Below are 14,947 nucleotides of genomic sequence, written 5' to 3'. Positions count from 1 at the left end.
ATAAGATGTGAGGTAGGGATCTAGCTTTTTTCTTTTTTCCAAATCATGAGTCAGTTGTCCCAAAACTATGTGGTAAATAATCATTCTAAGATGATTCAACATGCTATATTTTGTCATATACTCAATTCCCACGTTTACTTGAGTCAGTTTATGAACTTACTATTCTGTCACTTGTTATTTTAGTTACCATAGCTTCATCATGGGTTTTTTTAATTTTTAGGACAAATGCCCCCTCAATACTGTTTTTCTAAAAAAAAAAAAAAAGAAATAAAAGTTTTGGCTATTCTTCATATATTTGTTCCAAACAAATTTTTTAATCATTTAGTTAATTAAAAAACAAAACCGAAAAATCCTAATGGGATTTTGAATGGACTTGAGTTACAGTTATAGATTACTTTGGGGAAGAATGGATAACTGCTGTATTAGTCCAGTTCTCTGCAGGAAATTGGTGGCTCCGTCAAACTGGGTAATGTCACCAGAATTTATTTACAGAGGCATGGCACGTTTGCTGGGGCTCGGAAGTGAGGCAGGGGTGGGGTTGGGTGTGGGTGACTGTGGCCTCCCCCAGCTCTGAAGGGACCAGGGCACCCGGGAGAGAAGGAAGAGCTGTATGGTGATTTCACTTGGCAGGCACAGTGGCCTTTCGTTTCTCTTCTCCTGACCTCTGTCTCTGGCTGACCAGATGCAACCAAAGCCAGAGGGCAAAGGACCTCAGAGCAGGATGGGGCAGGACGGAGAGTGGGCCTCGGGGGCGAAGGCAACAGAAGCAGCATCCTTGCAATCTCAGGCCATCGGCACATAACTTAGTCAAAGTTGAGGTGAGAAAGTTAAAAAAACAATTTTTACCCATTGTAAGGGAGATTCATCCCCAGCAATCCCCTCCTCCGCCACACACACACACACACACACACACACACACACACACACACACATTTTATTAAATCCCCAGTTGGCTTTGGGCTGCCCTTGCGGTATTTGATCCGGCAGCCTTGTCTCTCCTGGATGGGGCTCATAAAAGCAGTATCATGTCCCTAGTCCCAGAACGCAGTCCAGCATTAGGCCCTCAACTGAACGGACCCACTAACAAAGTTTAGAAGCCATGGGTGTGGGTCACTGGTCAGTTATTTAGATTTAGTCAAAAGTGGCAGGGGTGTTTTAAGTTTATTTTAATGCTGCATTTTAATTTTTCTTCAGCCGTCTGGGGAGATGATGGGAGAGGGAGGGGGTGTGAGGATGGTAGTCTGAAGCCACCTGGGACATCACCCTGCTTCCTGTGACTGTCCCCTCTGCTGAGCCCCTGCCTGACTCCCTGCAGTGGCCTTTGGTGCACAGCTTCGATCCCAGGGGTCTCTGGAGCTGAGGGAATTACATTTGTTGGGTTGTTTCAGGAGAAACTCGGGAGGAAGAGGGGTCAGACGTGTGGATAAACTGGATGCAGTTCTCACCTGTGTCCTTACAGACCGTATCTGTGGATGATTTTGGCTTCCACGGAAGCCCACACGGGTAAAAGCCAGACCTGAGAATTTCTGAGACTTCCTCCTCTGTGATTGCTGAGTCTGAAGGGAGATGGCATGGGCTCGCCCAGCCCGTTGTTCTGAGTCTAGTGTCTGATGAGCGTAAATCATAGTTTGAACACCTTCTCTGGTCAAGACACTTTTCTTTGCTCTGGGTCCATGAATAGCCAGTACATGTCCTCATTTCAAAATGAAAGAACTTGGGAATGAACGAGAAAAATGCATCGCCCCTGAACAAACAAGGCAAAGCAGGTGGTCCACAGACCAACGATCAGTCGTGCTGTGTTCACATCGAAAGGCTAATGCATCGTTCAGAGACTCATGATGCTCTGCTTACCATCTCCCCTGAGCTAAGGACAAGGGGGAACTGGTTAGAATCACTCCAGGAAGTTTACATTATAGTGAAGGAACAGTCCACCCACAGGAAGGGGTCCTAGATGATTCTGCTGTGGCTCAGGGAGGACACACATGTTTTGGTACCTGTTCCCCCAGTGACAGAGAGACTCGAGCACGTACATCTTGGGTGGGCTCCAACTACAGTGCTTTGAAGTTCAGGGGGATCGAAACCTCACTGAACCCTGTTTATGAGCCAGCATCGCAGATGAAAACTTAGATGATGACAGATATCTGAACGCTTGCCTGAGCAAACTGGGCTGAGCCGTCCTGCTCGTGTTTGGTGTCGCTTCTCAAAAAGGCGACTTTGGCATTTATTAGGCATTACATCATTCTCTCTTTCATGAGCTGAAATTATGAAATATCAAGAAAGAAGGAATTAAGTAGATGGGACGAGGGGTTGTGAGACGTTTCGCTACGATGACCTTACATAAGGTGATGACATGAGCAGGCTTATTCACCCAGCCCTTCCCTTGTTTGGACAGTGACTGGGCCATTCAAGATGTTTTGGAAGCAACTAGAAATAGGACCAATTGCCATATTCTGAGGTAGGAAGAACATGTGTCTTGGGCTAGAAACAAGAAAACCGAAGAGGCAGCGAACGATTGGGGAGTATGTATTAGTCGGTTACGCTTCAAAACATTTACAGCAATCCATGTGCATTCTAAAAGCAATCAATGTCAGGCTTTTTAAATCCTTTCTCTGGGGATCATGACAATACAAAGCCACTCAGAATCGGCCTTTCGTTTCTGGTGCAGGTTTCGGCAGAGTCTGGTCATCATCCTCGTGGGGGATCACAGGGCTGCTGCCTGTGACTGTGCGGCACACCCCAGGAGAGACCCTAAAAGGCCCTAGTCCTTTTAGTGTCATCTGCTGTCGCTCCAAATAGGTAAGGTGCGCCACAGGAAGCAGGGTGAGGTCCTAGGTGGCTTGAGCCGTTCGTATCTGGTGGTATAACCGTTCGTATCTGTTCCACCGCCACTGCTGTACCATTAGCAAGGCACCAAGGAGAGTGTGCTGAGGGCCGAGACAGGATGACAGCCTGTTTCCGAGGGCTTGGGGTAAAGCTGGATGTTAAAACAAATACTTGTGAAAGAACTCAGAGACAGGAAAGCAGTGGCCTGGTTGGGAGTCTATTCTTGAGTTATGGGAGAGTGGCAGCGTTACAGGAAGGTTGGGCCGCAGATGTTGTGGAATTGAAGACACGCAGAGTGGCGTGAATGAGCCCACGCAGGAGGCCGCTGCAGCCATCCCAGGGCCAGGCTATGAGAGCTTGAACCAGAGGAGAATGAGAGGAACAGTGCGAAGGAAGGGAAAAGAAGACATGGAGACAGCTTGCACCTGGGAAGGAGAGGGAAGTGCTGGAGCCTGGGGGAGCTGCCATGGGCCTGGGCAGGCCGGGCTGGGCTGGGAGGGACGGGGCAAGGTAAACGTGGGTCCTGAGTTATAGTGCACGCGGGGCCCCCAAGAGGTGTCCCGTGCCAAGCAATTCGAAACACAGGATTGGGGTGCGTGACCAAACTGCAGATAAGGATTTCAGAGTCATCGTCCTGGAAATGAAAAGGTGAAGTCAGGAGAATGGATGAGGGCCCCAAGGACCCAGTCTCTCTCCCTCCCTCCCTCCCTCCCTCCTTCCTTCATCTCCTTTCTCTATTTCTCTCTTTCCCCAACCTCCCTCCCCCTTCCCCCCTCTCTCTTCCTCTGTCTCTCTCTTTCTTTCTTCCAGTGCCCCCCTTTTTAAAAAGTTCTTTTTACCTCTCCCTTTCCTGCTTGCGCTCCCCTCTCTCTCACTGTCAGTCCTCTAATGTATTTGATGGGTGGTGTTTGGTTTTTTATAAGGTCTTGCAGTTTATGTACTGCTCTTTAAGTTCACATACTTTTGGTAACTTTTTTTTTATTTTTTTTAAAAAAGATTTTATTGGGGAAGGGGAACAGTACTTTATTGGAGAACAGTGTGTACTTCCAGGCCTTTTTTCCAAGTCAAGTTGTTGTCCTTTCAGTCTTAGTTGTGGAGGGTGCAGCTCAGCTCCAGGTCCAGTTGCCGTTGCTAGTTGCAGGGGGCACAGCCCACCATCCCTTGTGGGAGTCAAACCGGCAACCTTGTGGTTGAGAGCCCGCGCTCCAACCAACTGAGCCATCCGGGAGGCAGCTCAGCTCAAGGTGCCGTGTTCAATCTTAGTTGCAGGGGGCAGAGCCCACCATCCCTTGTGGGACTTGAGGAGTTGAACCAGCAACCTTGTGGTTGAGAGCCCACTGGCCCATGTGGGAATCGAACCGGCAGCCTTCGGAGTTAGGAGCATGGAGTTCTAACCTCCTGAGCCACCAGGCCGGCCCCACTTTTGGTAACTTTTTGTTTTGGAATAATTTCAAATTTACTGAAAAGTTGCAAGAATAGTACAAGGAACTCCCCGTATACCCTTTATTCGGATTCATTCATTTGCCCCATTTGTGCATCATTCTCACTCTCTCTTCCCAGCTCCCTCTTTCTCCCCTGCCCCCCACACATCTGAGCTCACATCTGAACCATCTGAGGGTCAGTAGGACGCTTTGTACGTGTCTAACTCAGTGCATGTTTTCCAACAGTGAAGACATCCTCGTACACAACCCCAACAAAGTGATGAAAATCACCAAATTTGATATGAACAGAAAGCCGTTGTCCAAACCACAAGCCATCTTCACACTTCACCAACTGTCCCAATATTGTCCCTGTAGCTTTTCTCCTGGTTCTGGGACGTATCCAGGACGGCAGAGAGTGTTTCGCCACTGGCTTCTCCACCCACACCTGACATGCCTGGGCCTCCGTGTGTCCCAGGCCTGAGAGCAAACGCCGCCCCCCTCGTGCTCCTGGGGAAGTGGGTGGTGAGCCCTCCTCACGGTGGCACCGCATGTTGCTCTTTAGCTTTGTCAGGGCCACCTTTACCTTCCTTTCTGCCCTAGAGGAGATCTCCAGGGACATGTCCGTCAGTTGCTCTGCAGGGACTCCCAGTGGCCTCTCTGTTGCCCGGCTGTGGGACCTTGGGCAGCTCAGCCCATTTGTTCATCTGTGAAACTAGAATGCGCCCATTTCCCTGGGGTTTTCTGGGGATTGGACGGATCTGTTAGGAGCATTAAGTGACAGATGGTGCTCAGGAAATGAGAGCCACTCTCTTCCTCCTCCATCTTCATTTCATCAGCAACATTGTCACTGTCAACTGGCCCCTGGGTCGTAGGTGCTCAGTGAAAGGTTTGTGCGACGACTGAGTTTAGGCTGAGCAAACATTTGGTAATATGTGAGGTGATGGGGGGGCACCGGGAAAAGAGTGGCGGCTTCCAGGAGGGTGTTTAGAGCTGGACCGACTGTATCATCAAGCCCCGTCGCCCTGCAAATTCCACAGTTAGGAGACTCGTGGGCACCGACAGGGGAGAATGAAGGAAACGCGAGGAGGCGGGATGCACTAGAAGTTGACTCAGCGAGCACAGCGGTGTGGGCAGGCATGTGGCAGGATTGCTGTGGCGGTGCTGGGTGCTCACATGCCACTGGGGCAGGGACCTTCTGGATTGATCCGCGGGCAGGTTCACTGTGGCCTTCACGGCTCCCATGAATTGAGCACTCACTGGATTTCAGGCTCTGTGTCTGGAAGGCAGGTATGCTTATTCCCACCTGAGCATGAGCTGAGTCTAGGGCTTGAGAGAGTAGGGCCACACAGGTAGGAGATGGGAGAGCTGACACTCAGCAAAGGGCCCGGATGGTGAGGGCAGAGCCTGTAGGGAGGGGAACTGAGAAAGCTTCTCCCTGAAACTGGGCCAGAAGGACTGGGAAGCAGCAGTTCTGAGAGGGGATGGAGGGAATGGAAGGCCTCCTGTAGTAGAGCTGGGGTGGGGGGCAGTGTTTCTAGGAAGGAAACTGAGAGGTGTGTGAAAGGACAGGCCAGGTGTGATGCACAAGGCCGGGCCTGGGTCCTTCGGAGCTTTCTGTGATTTGTGAGCTGGGGGTGGGGCCCAGGGTGGGGATTGGTGAAGGAGCAGGGTCCCCAGCAGGCAGGAGGGGTGGAGCCCGGGGTGGGGGAGGGTCTGGCATCCCCACCCAGGCCAGCCTCCTGCACTGAGTCAGTGCCCCTTGTTAATTCAGGAGGGAGTTATGACCATGTGGGTTGGAGAGGAAGGGCGGAGGCCAGACCCTCTGGACGCATCTACGTGCAGGGAGGGGGGAGGGGGCCTCAGCGAGGGCACAGCAAGAAGTGTCCAGAGCAGCAGCTGCTGTGCTCCGGAGGCTCGAGGGGGTCAGCTCCTGGGGTCAGTCCCAGGAGTCACTCAGTGGGGCCCGGGAGACAAGGCCACACTGGCTGTCAGGAGGCTGTTGCCTGATTTCAAGGGATGAAGGACTGACGGGCAGTGAGGAGATGGCCATTGGCAGTAGTTACTATTTAAAACACGGGAAACACAAACTGTCTCAAACACAATTCCTCCTTTCTGAGCCGTGAAGAACCCAGGCCATCTGCCCCTGTCCAGTCACTAGCCCTAACCTCTCACCTGACTCGGAGGAGCAGGAGGGGGTGAGGTGGCTGCACCCCAGGCCTGGTCCCGTGGGATGTGCTGACATCCCGTGGAACCGTCCCTCCTACAAGTTACAGTCTGGGGAATGTGATGGTCCCTGGGGACCCAGAGACAGCGTAACCCCATGTACTCCTGGGCATTGACAGTCTCAGCTAATTGGACTTGGGGGGATTAAGGAAAAGCCATATCCGTCCTGGGTGTTTGTTTGTTGTGGTTCCGCCCTGGTGAAGGCACGGAAAGTGCACACCATTTCCTTCCAAAACCCTTTGTAGATTTTAGAGGCCTGAGCTCCTTACAGTGCCCACTGGTGTGGGGGAGGCCAGCAGAGGGAGATTAATTGGATTGCTCCTTTGGAGAGGGAGGGGGTTCGCCCAAGGTGACAGAGGGCAATTGGGCAGAAAGTGTCTGTGTGTCCGGGAACTGCAGGGCTTTCAGGGGAGGAATTGGGGGTGCAGAGAGGGCCCCACTGCACACACCACCTTTGTTGGGAAGGGTGGGGCTGCACTTGTCCTTGAGAGAGGCATGAGGGTCTCTGAGGTCGAGTCCTTGGAGAGCTTCTAAGAGCTGGGATCCACAGGGCCTTGCGATGCTCAGCCAGAGAAGACGGGGAGACGGAGGCCCTGGCCTCTGAGCACCAAAGACGGGCCCCTCCTTTTTGCTCCGGATTCTGGACACGGAACAACAGTGCCTCGATGGTGACTGGTGTCTACCTTGCCCTGCAGGGGGTTAGGGGACCAGAGCCAGGTTACCTTTGGTTTAGAAAGATGAGCAGGCAGTGCTGTGTGCCACTCACCCCTGCTGGGCCCTGAAGCAACTGGAGGCGTCCACACGTGCGTCCCGTTTTAACTGATTTGTACTTGCAATGTTCAAATCATTTTTTCTAACATTTTAAATGATTTATGATTTCTGTTTTTTTATTATGAAAAATTGCATACACACACACACACACACACACACACACGGCTAGGGCCCATCCAACTTTAACAGCTGCCAACTTAGATAATCTTGTTTCAACTAGACTTCTCTATTATTGTTTTTTCAATGTAAACTTTTTAATGAAAACGAATATTTTAGAAAAGTGTACAAATCGTGAGTCAACTTGAACATTTGCATCCTCTTGTATCATTTTGAAGCAACTTAGTCATATTACATCATCTATATATTTCATCCTTATATATGTATTTTTAATTACAGCAAACAGCACATAACTTTCCATTTACCATCATAACAATGTTTAAGTGTCCAGCTCAGCAGTGTTAAGTATAGTCACATTTTTGTGCAACAGACTCCAGACTTCGTTATCTGGCAACAGTGAAACTCTGTTTCAAATCATTTTTAACAAGAGTGGTTGGAGAGCTACCGTGCCAAATCTGTCTAAAAAAAGATGTGTGTGTTCATCTTCTGTCACAGTACATACCATGGAAGACAGGGAAGGGACGCATGGTCGCGACTTTACACCTGATACCAAAAAGTCTCCGTGAACAAAAGGTCTGCTGCGTGCCATGGCCTGTCGGGCACCCTCCCTGGACGCACGATGACAGCCGGCTGGACGGCACATATAAAGTGAGACAAGGTCTTGGCTCTGCAACCCTTGTGACTGCCACCTGTGCACACATGGAGTGACCTTTCACGTGTTCTCATGGTGGCCCCATAGCACGCCAAGATCTGGTAAGAATGGTTCAGAAAGAAGTGGTTTTATGTTTTTCTGACGGACGCAGTGAAGAGCTAAGAACTTTTGCTGGGTGAAGGGCTGTGGGAACGGCTGCTGTGAGGGGAATGGTAGTTCCTCAACCTGATTCTATCATTATTATTTACATTCTGTGTTCTCTCTTTCAAGAATATTTTTTTGACATTTGCCTCCTGGCAGAGCTGGGACGAATGAGTGGGAGTCGCAGGAGGTGGGTTTGGCTGAACACAAGGGAAGAATGTTCTTAGTCAGAGCCGTCCAAAAACGGAAGGGCCTGACTCACAAGACAGCGTGTCCCCAGCCTGGGTAAGGCCTGGTGAGGTCCCTTCAGGGGAGCGCCACTCAGTGCTGTGAAGATGAGTGCACAGATCATTTTGGAGCACCTACTATGTGCCAGGCAGTGTTCTAAGCACTTTTACATGGACTAACCCATGTCATCTTCAAACAGCCCTATGAGATGGGTACTCTTATGGCCTGCTATTTCCTTCATTTTACAGATGAGGAAACTGAGCCACACTGAGGCTTAGAGAGCCTCCCCGTAAGGGAGGGAGGCGGGGCTAACAGCGGGTGGTGGGACACCCCTGCTGGTAACCCCTGTGTCCTATGATGTTGATCTGATCGTCAGGTGTCCAGGGGTCCCAGGCCCTGCTCGGTGAGCAGCTGTCGTTGCTAAAAGCAGTTACAAGCAGATGACTCTGCATAAAATGTTCAGCTGGACATGAGGAGGGCTGCTAGATTCCAGTCAGGGCGCCCCAGTCAGAGTAGCCGGCTGGGCTTGCTTCAGGGCAGGGGGCCAGTGAAATGTCCCAGCCCCTGGCACTGGCATCCAGCTCGCTCTGCCCACCCTGTGCCCGAGTCTGAGCTGGCTTCATGCCTTGTTCCTTCAAGCTCATCCTCCAGTTTCAGGAACCCACCCAGACTTTCCCCGAGGCGAGCCCTTGCCTTGGTCCTCTGCCCAGGACACAGTTTCTCTGACAATGGCGGAGGGGGAGCGGCGAGGTGAGCCTTGGAATGTGGGCTGGATGCCTGGATCGCCCACCCCCGGGAGACGTTCCTCATACTTCTCATCTACACTTTCCACGGCCATTTGGAATGCGATGCTCATTTCCAACGACTGGTCACGATCACAGCGTGCCAGCTCGCGAAATCGCGGACACATGGCAGGACGCTGCAGACGCTGCTGGCTTCCCGCCTCCTCCCGCCACAGCCCGAGGGGCCCGTGGTGAGCGTAGCCCCTTGGCTTTCCGCCCACCAGGGTCCCTGCCACAGAAGACACGTCTCACCACTGTCCGAGGGAGAAAGCTCTTACATGTTAATCTGCCCTGCGGTGGAAACAGTGAGCAGGGCTGTGGCCCCCGGCTGTCGTCAGTTGTGCTAAAGTGATTCCTTCGCATAACGCTCTGAGTTGGAAAACTTGGTGCCACTTAGCTCAAGGACCTGCTCAAGGACGAGAAAGGACTAAAACATCCCTAAAACTCTTTCCAGCTGTGAAATGTTCTGATTCATGACCAAGGGAAAGAGGAAAATGGGTATGGAATGAGATAAAAATACTTTGTGTAGTGGGCCGGGAGAGAGGGCACAGGCCCTTGCCTCCAGAGTCAGCCCCAGGCTACTGAAAGTTCAGGCTCCTGCCCAATCTGTGTTCTGGTTTCCTTGTGCTTTTATGTCACAAAGTCCCCCAAAAGGGGATGTTTACAAATGCCCCCACAGTGGAGTCCGATCTGGGGACTGGTCTAGAGGCTGCTGCTTGACACAGTGTGGGCCTCCCAGGGCCTGGCCGTCTTAAGCATTTCTGTGACCGCTACAAGTAAGGCACCTCACAAGCGTTACCCACGGTGGGCTTTTCCTAGCAGTAATTCTATAAAGTGGGTTAAAAGAATTTTTCTGATTTTGTACATGGGGAAAACTGACGTACTAGAAGGTTTAGTCATTTTTCCAGAATGTGTAAATGGTGGGGGGAAAGTTTCAGTTCTGAGATTAGCTGCATCCTTCCCAGCTAAGCAAGCCTTGAATCTCCATCAATCACAGCTTTGAAGAAGAGAGAGTCGCTTCTTGCTCTCCACCAAATATTTGCCCCAAATTGCTGCACCTGCTGTAAAATTAGAGATTTGTGAGGCTTGAAATTGAAGGCTCTGTCTTCTCTCTTTCTTTCAAGACACCTTGGACCTGCAGCCAAACCTTCATTCAGAATAAAGCAGGAAATCCTTTATTGCTAATTCCACTGCCTTGGGAAATCATTTGGGCCAGAAGGAAAAACAGTGTGTGTGTGTTTAACCATTTTAAGCATCTGTCATTGTGACACAATCTTTATAGCCTTTTGTGAACTTTCCTGATGATTATCTCCCCCCCATGTTCTTTCCCCACAGCTGTCTGGCCCTTTTCCTGGGCCAGCCTGATCATCTGAAATAACAGGATTTCTGAAATCCCAACAATTCTCTATCCCAAATGATGGTTTTGCTCCATGGGGCCCAGTGAGTTTTTTTTAGAATGTTGGGCTCTGGCATGTCACAAAGGAAAGAACTGTAATGCTCTTATAATGAAGGATAATTTATCAAATTGGAAAGACACCAGATGGAAACACTGCCATCCTCCATTTCCTCAAAACCTCTTTCCAAATATTCAAATAAAAACAGTCTTCAAGGGAGGAAATCATTGTCATCCTGTGGAAATCGCACAAGCAAGCATTGCAGGTCTCCAGGTATCGGCTAACTCTCCCAAATTTTAAAACTTAGTGATATGTTAATAAGTAGCATTTCTTTGGCTCTGTTCCACTTTAGAGAAAAGTGTAAGTAATTTTAGGGAATTTTGAATATGAGTCTCCTTCTCATGGGTGGAAAATTGTCTGTCTCAGATTTGGGGAGAGAAAAAGGTCTTGCGTCGGTTTGGATGGGCCAAGGGACTTGTTTCCAGGCCAGGAAAGGTTTGCCAGGATGCGATTGCCTGGATCTCAGTGTTTGAAGAATTCCTCGCTGGGGATTTTGACAGTATCCAGGACGTGGGCAGGGTGGCTATCTTCTCTCCTGGGTGACTTTGGACTTATGTGATGATCTGGAAGGGGAGACTTCAGCCACCAATCTGGAACTTTCTCATACCTTTCCTAAACGTAGTTCCGTGGTCTTTTGGAGAAAATACCAACAGTGTAGGTTCCAGTGAGCACACACCTCATGCAGCTCTCTACCTGTCGTCCATGGGGGGCCCTGGGGTCAACACGACCTTAGCTAATTTAAGATATGATGCTAACTTAAGCCTCATGTTTTCAATCCATCTCCCTATAATAACGTTTTTGAAAGAGAGCGAAAATTACGGAGCATCGTCATGGAGAGGGTTTCAGTAGTTTTGTGTATTCCTGACTTATACATTGCCTCCCTTGGCCAACGGCAGAAGGAATGTTTAGTGACCTCTCCTTTCACTGTCCACCAAGCCCAGGATCTGAGGTGCTGTGAAATTTCTCATACAATTAGTCTGGATCACGAAATGGCACTTTGCACATAGATCCCTTTCCACTGTTTTCCACCACAAGAATTATAACATTTTTGTCCAGGAAACTGGAGGATCCTGTGTTATCTATCTCAGTGGGTTTTCACAAGCAGAAAACGGGCCTTATCATGTACTCAGAATCGTAAGATACAAACGATCTGGAGAATCATGTTGCCTAACCTCTTCTCACAGTGAGGAAATCATGCTTGGAGCAGGTGACATTAGCCTGGGGCAATGGTGGCCAAGCCCACAGGATGACGAAAACCCCAGCAAATGGGCCAAGAGGGCTCATTCTACCACCCACATGGCCTCTGGGTGACTGGGGGCCTCTTGTCCTGCTTTGCAACACACAAAACTCTAAAATGCAAGAACCGGAATGCGTTAGCCTGGCTCCCTTCTCTAGATGACACTCTGGGGTGAGTCAGGGTCCTGTGTGTCTGCACCGCCACTCGCCCGGAAAGCAGGGCCTAGAAGGAGGTAAGCAGCCAGTGGGGACCTCTCAGGTAGCCCCCAGGTGACAGAGGCTCAGGTCAGCCAGGGATGCAAACTTGAGTGTCAGCCTTTCTCACCTGCAGCCTTTGGCTACAGCCTTTTCTGAAGGGTTGCCAGCTCCTGGGTGTAACGACCCTGATGATGGAAGACCTTGATTTGGTGTCTGAAAGAATTCTCAGGTTAGAAGGTGAGTGCTGCAGTTTCTTAAAGCTGATTTCACCCTCAGAAGGAGAATTCTTCTGAGACATGTGGAAAAGGGGCTGCAAACTGCCCCTTCCCAGTGCATCCGGAGCCTTCATTTGGGAAACGTTTCAGGCGGCATCTTCTGATGGCACAGACCTTCCTTTCTGTGTCTTCTGAGTCTCCACTGGACTCTGACCCCCTGTTCTTTGCTGGGCTCTGTTAACACTCGGTCCTGGTGGAGCCGTGGGATTTAACCCACAGAGACCCCATGGGGCAAGACGCAGGGCCATGAATCCCTAAGGTGGTGAGCCCCACATCTGAAAGCACCACCTGGTAACAAACGTTCTCTGGGTGGGAACCTTGGCATTTATTCATCCATCGAGCATCTATATGTAAAGTCCCAGGCACTTTACGAAAATAGGGAGTCCTTCTGTCCTGATCACAACCATATGAGGCGAGTGCTGTGTGGAGAGTGAAACCCAGAGAGGTTAACTAATGAGCCACAGCCAGGAAATGGGGAGGGGGAGCTGGTCCCTGTCTGCCCAGCTCCGGAGCCTCTGGCCTCCACTCCACTGCCTCCTATGAGATGGGCGATGCAGGGAGAGCTGTCTCCTTATCAGTTTGCCACATGGACAAAAAAGCATTGAGTCAGAGCAGAGCAGTTTCAGTGATGAGTTCAGGAGACACTGGGATACTGGCTGCAGGGCGGGGGTGGGGTGGGGAGGCTGTGACGCCCACCTGCCTCCTTCGAGGCTTCTCATCACGAACTAAGTTGTGTTTGGGGAGAATCTCAGGGATTCTTCAGAGCTGGCAGTGCGTTCCTTTGCCTTTGGAGGACGTGAGGTTCTCATTAGCAACCTTGGGAAACCTGAGTTTTCTCTCTACCAAGTGAGTAAATATGTGTTTGGAAATAAAAGCTGGGGCATGTCACATGTCAGCGTTGCTTTGGGCTATTGGCCTTGGAACAGCGACCACTTACGACAGGTTGGCAGGACGGGAGCCTCTGCTAGGATGGGGTGCATGGAGACTGTGGGTGAGAGGACACCTCTGAAAAGCCCAGGGCCTCTGCAGTGCAGGCTGGGGCTGGGGCCTGGCGCCCGGATTTCGGTGAAAAGGAGCAGGTGGCAGTTCTCTGGAGCGTCATGAAACCCCTGCAAAGCATGTGCTTCGTTTGCAGGGACGGTTGCCAAAGTCTTGCCCTTGAAATAATTCTCCAGGTCTCTCTACCAGAAAAAAGATTTAATTTGGAGAATAAGGAGGAGAGAGAGAGAATATGAAGACCGGGCAGGAATAGCCAGGTTAGAATAAAGCTCCAAGGATTCTGAAGAGAGGAATTTTACTCTAGGAGCCTGTTGGAAGGACAGAGCCCCCCTGGCCCCACCTTCCGCAAAGCAAAGACTCAAAACCACAGCTGAACTTCAAGGGTTGGTCTGGCACATCTGGGCCGCTAAGCCTTCACATGGATGCAGCATGGCCCTCAGGACCCCTTAGTTCCAGCTTTGAGAAAACTGTGCTGTGTTTACTTGGATCATGTCCACACCCCGGTGCCATGGCAGCCCCCAGACGGGGGACACGCTTTCCGCCCACCTGTGCTCGTTAGCAGTGCTTGCTTAGGTTCAGCAGTGGAGGTGTGTTGAAAGCTGGGAGAAGACTGAGTCATCCGCCTTCTTCTCAACCTCAACTTATTTCTGGGAATGTGGAGAACACCCCAGCAACGTGACATTCCTTAGCTTGTAGTCGTAAGGCAACTCCCCACTTCCTTTCTAGTCATGTTGCATCATCTTTCTGAACAGGATGGAACAGAGTGACTTGAAACTTACATGCCTTTAGGAGAGAAAGGGGGAGAATGTGTGAGAGCCCCACCCCACCCTGCATAGGGCAGCCCGTTATCCTGCCCAGAGGGAGGGTGGGCAGGCGCTCTCGGCCGCCTTCTCTTGCTGGGGATAAGAAGGACATACGTTATGCATTTTCTGTGCTCATGTCATCATCATGGAAAAAAAGTTACAGTAGGATCAAGATGTCTCCTGTCACAGCACATGATCGCCAGGCGTCTGGATCCATCGGTGCAGGTGAGGGGTCCTGCAGTCTTTGAAATTCTCTGCCCTCATCGTGTCACAATAAGTCATGCAAAAGGTGAATGATCTCTGTCAAACCTTTGGCCTGTGGGTAAACTTCTGTACATCGAAATCCCAGAAGAATGTTATTGATTAACACAGCTAACAAACAAACATTGAGGGTTTGTGGAGGGGAGCTGGGGGGGGGGGGACAGGTGAGTGCAGAAATGAACACAGAGGGAACCTGCTGTCAAGGGAACAGTGTCATGGTGGACACTATACCCTCCACGCCCTGCAGTGCAGGGTGAGCCAAGCGTGGGGCTCAGGGAGGGGAGTGGGATGCCACCAGGAAAGCATTTGGGAAGACCAGCCCCAGAGGGATGTTTGAGCTGGGCTGAGAGGAGGCTGGGATTCTGGGAAATGCTGTCCGTCCGGTGGTGGGACCAGCACAAAGAGGGGTGTGAAAGTACAGGGAACACATAGACAGGAGGCTGACGCAGAGTCGGGGAGAGGCAGAAGTCAGGGCGGGTGGGGTGTGGGCGGAGGAGTGACCAGGCTGGAAACGTGCTAGGACAGTTCGGACTTTAGTTTGGAGGTGGTTTGAGCCATTGAGA

The 14,947-nt window shown here is 50.8% G+C and overlaps 1 long non-coding RNA gene across 1 annotated transcript in view; it reads left to right on the top strand.

Moving 5' to 3' along the window:
* The window catches only part of LOC109455265 (uncharacterized), a 147,611-nt gene that overhangs the window by 111,550 nt on the left and 21,114 nt on the right, over window positions 1-14,947 (top strand). The window contains exons 7-8 of the long non-coding RNA XR_012497830.1: window positions 2,666-2,796; window positions 7,851-12,283. This is a non-coding gene — a long non-coding RNA (uncharacterized LOC109455265). The remainder of the gene's footprint in view (window positions 1-2,665; window positions 2,797-7,850; window positions 12,284-14,947) is intronic.

The sequence above is a fragment of the Rhinolophus sinicus genome, linkage group LG06 (genome assembly GCF_036562045.2).
Source record: "Rhinolophus sinicus isolate RSC01 linkage group LG06, ASM3656204v1, whole genome shotgun sequence".
In the NCBI taxonomy this organism is placed as follows: Eukaryota; Metazoa; Chordata; class Mammalia; order Chiroptera; family Rhinolophidae; genus Rhinolophus; species Rhinolophus sinicus.
Note: the sequence above shows the minus strand (reverse complement) of the source record. Positions and strands in the feature narration are given on the sequence as shown.